This window comes from Mangifera indica, chromosome 13 (genome assembly GCF_011075055.1).
Source record: "Mangifera indica cultivar Alphonso chromosome 13, CATAS_Mindica_2.1, whole genome shotgun sequence".
NCBI classification, from domain to species: Eukaryota; Viridiplantae; Streptophyta; class Magnoliopsida; order Sapindales; family Anacardiaceae; genus Mangifera; species Mangifera indica.
The window spans coordinates 7,324,303-7,328,381 of record NC_058149.1 but is presented as its reverse complement, the minus strand read 5'-3'; the positions used below and the strand labels follow the sequence as shown (position 1 = coordinate 7,328,381).

The following is a 4,079-nucleotide window of genomic DNA, read 5'->3' as shown; positions in this document are numbered from 1 at the left end:
TTTAAAAAAAAAATTGTTTTAAAAAAAATCAAAAACAATATTTCAGAATAAACAAAAAAACATAACCTAAATCCCTTCTCCCACACTTAAAACTGACGTTGTCCCCAACATAAAGTTAAATGCAAAGCAAAGGCAAATAATAACCAAAACAAGAATGCAAAAATAAAAAGAAAATGGAATGAACTCCTCTTGGGTTGCCTCCCAAGCAGTGCCTTTGTTTATTGTCTTTGGCTCGACTCAATACTTCATTCTTCAATCGGAATAAATTGGATCCTGGAGGTTCACTTTTGCCATATTCTTTACTTGGAAACCGTCATAAAAAAGTTTAAGCCTATGGTCATTCACCTTGGATATCCTGGAAGTTGCTAAGCTTTGAATTTCAACTGCACCATGAGGAAAAACATTAATAACAATAAAAGGTCCAATCCAACGAGAACGCAACTTACCAGGAAATAGACGAAGTCATGATTGGTATAGAAGGACTTTTTGACCAACTCTGAACTCTTTCCTAGAAATCATCTTGTCATGAAAAGCCTTCGTTTTCTCTTTGTAAATTCTTGCATTTTCATAGGCATCATTGCGAATCTCCTCTAACTCTTGTAGCTGTAACTTTCTGTGTTCTCCACTTTCATCCATCTTCATGTTTAAACTCTTGATAGCCTAATAAGCCTTATGTTCTAACTCAACTGGAAGGTGGCATGATTTCCCAAACACTATCCGATAAGGTGACATACCAATAGGTGTCTTATATGCAGTCCTATATGCCCACAAAGCATCATCTAATCGTAAACTCCAGTCCTTCCTACTTGGGTTAACTGTCTTTTCAAGGATGGACTTGATTTCTTGATTTGATACTTTCGCTTGTCCACTAGTCTGCGGATGATATGCAGTTGATGTCTTGTGGGTTACACAATACTTCCTTAGCAATGCCTCCACGGTTCTATTACAAAAGTGAGTACTTCGATCACTTATTAGAGCTCTTGGAATTCCAAATCTAGAAAATATATTAGACTTTATAAAATCTGTAACAACTTCAGAATCATCAATCCGGGTGGCTTTAGCTTCCACCCATTTCGATACATAATCAACAGCAAGCAAAATATAGATAAAACCATAAGACATAGGGAATGGCCCCATAAAATCGATGCCCCACACATCAAAAATTTCATAAAATAGTATGGGGGTTTGTGGCATCTCAGTCTTTTGAGAGATATTACCTGTCCTTTGGCATTGATCACATGACTTACAAAAAGAATATGAATCTCGAAATAAAGTCGGCCAATAGAAACCACATTCAAGTGTTTTTCTCGCTGTTCTTTTTGCTACAAAGTGACCTCCACAAGCATAAGAATGACAAAAGGTTAGAATAGAAATAATTTCATTATCAGGAACACACCTTCTTATCACTTGATCTGCACAATGCTTCCATAAGTATGGATCATTCTACACATAGTGTTTGGCATCACTCTTGATCTTATCTTTTTGAGCTTTAGACAAATCATGAGGAATTATGTTAGTAACCAAATAATTCACAATGTGTGCATACCAAGGTAATGTCGCACTTGTGGAAAACAATTGTTCGTCAGGGAACGTTTCTTGCAGAGGCATTTCATCTTTCCCATAAGCCAAACGACTCAAGTGATCAGCAACACGATTTTCTGTTCCTTTTTTGTCTTTAATCTCCAGATCAAATTCACTCAAGAGAAGTATCCATCTTATTAATCTCGATTTTGACTCTTTCTTTGTCATCAAGTAGCGAAGAGCTGCATGATCAGAATAAACAATAATTTTAGTACCAAGCAAATAAGATCGAAATTTTTCTAAAGCAAAAACAATAGCTAAGAGCTTTTTTTCTGTAGTAGAATAATTTCTCTGGGCATCATTCAATATCCGTGAAGCATAATAAATGGGATGAGTTGCTTTTCCAATTCTTTGACCCAAAACAGCGCCTAATTCATAGTCACTTGCATCACACATTATCTCGAAATGAATGTTCCAGTCAGGGGGTTGGAGAACTGGAGCAAAAATAAGAAGTCTCTTCAGCTTATCAAATGCTTGTTTACATGCATTATCAAACTCAAAGACTACTTCCTTTTGTAGTAACTTGCACAGGGGTGATGCTATTTTGGAGAAGTCCTTAATGAATCTTCTGTAGAAACCTGCATGTCCAAGAAAAGAACGAACTTCCTACACACTAATGGGGTAAGGTAGAGACTGGATAATATCAATTTTAGCTTTGTCAACCTCAATTCCCCTAGAGGAAACAATATGACCCAAAACAATACCTTGTTCAACCAAAAAATGACATTTTTCAGAATTTAATACAAGGTTACTTTCTATGCATCGTTTAAGAACAAGTGTAAGGTTATGCAAACAATCATCAAAAGAATCTCCATAAACTATAAAATCATCCATAAAAACCTCTATGATTTGCTCAATATAATCAAAAAATATGCTAACCATATATCTTTGGAAAGTAGTTGGGGTATTGCAAAGCCCAAAAGGCATGCGACGATATGAAAATGTCCCAAAAGGGCATGTAAAAGTCATATTTTCTTGATCTTTCGGTGTAATAGAAATATGAAAATAACCTGAATAACCATCAAGAAAACAATAATAAGAACGACCAGCTAACCTCTCAAGCATTTGATCAATAAAAGGTAAAGGGAAGTGGTCTTTGGGGGTTACAACATTTAATTTTCTATAATCTATACAAACCTGCCACCCATTCTGAACACAGGTGGGTACCAACTCATCATTTTGATTTTTCACCACAGTCATCCCAGTCTTTTTAGGAACCACTTGAACTGGGCTAACCCAATTGCTATCTGAAATAGGATAAATCACACCAACTTCGAGAAGCTTGAGAATTTCTTTCTTCACTGCATCCATCATAGGCGGGTTTAATCTCCTCTGTGGTTGACGAGATGGCTTTGCTCCTTCTTCTAGCAAGATGCAATGCATACATGTAGATGGACTAATTCCTTTGATATCTGCAATTGTCCACCCAATAGCCATCTTATGCTCCTTAAGAACCTGCACAAGTTTTTCTTCTTGCATTGCAGTGAGTTTGTTTGAGATAATAATAGGTAACGTTCCCCCGTCTCCAAGGAACACGTACTTAAGGTGACTAGGTAAAGGCTTTAATTCTGGAATGGGAGCCTGTAAAACAGAAGGTAAAGGTTTTACGTTAGAGACTGGTAACGCGATATAATGAACATTACCTTGCTGTCGTAACTCCGAGGATTCATTCAATGTTGCTACTGTTTCCTGCAAATCAATACTCAAAGCCAACTCTTCATTCTCTTTCTCAAGATGTTTACTAAGGGCAACTTATAATTCATCCTTTCCATCAAATTCAAAAATCTCTTGTGCTAAAGAATCAATAACATCAATAGAATAAACAGGATTATCATCAGCAAGGTATTTCATGGCATCATGAATATTAAATTTCACAATTTCACCATCAAATTCTATGGTAAGTGTGCCACTATGGACATCTATTTTAGTCATAGATGTTTTTAAGAATGGTCTTCCTAACAAAATAGGAGTTGTTTGATCATTATTCTCCATATCAAGCACATAGAAATCAGCAGGAAAAACCAAATTATTAATTTGCACAAGCACATCCTCAACAACACCCTTAGGATAGGCATTTGATCTATCAGCCAATTGAATCACAACACCAGTTTCATTCAAAGGTCCAATTTTTAAAGAAGTATATATAGAGTATGGCATGACATTGATAGATGCTCCTAAATCTAACATGGCCTTCTCAAATCTAGTGTTCCCCATCATACAAGGAATAGTGAACGTACCTGGATCCTTGCACTTTGTAGGAAGCTTTCTCTGAATAACTGTAGAAACATTCTCTCCCATTCTTACCTTTTCACATCCTTTGAGTTTTTGTTTCCTCTTAATTGTACATAATTCTTTCAAAAATTTAGCATAATGAGGTACTTGTTTAATAGCATCTAAAAGTGGAATATTTACCTCACATCTACGAAAAGTCTCATATAATTCTCTATTTTGGTCATCTTTTCGAGATTCTACTAAAGCTTGAGGAAAAGGAGGTACCA

The 4,079-nt window shown here is 35.9% G+C and overlaps 1 pseudogene; it reads right to left on the bottom strand.

The window, feature by feature from the left end:
• Window positions 1–252: 252 nt before the first annotated feature.
• Window positions 253–3,879, bottom strand: LOC123194148 (annotated as a pseudogene).
• Window positions 3,880–4,079: the final 200 nt, after the last annotated feature.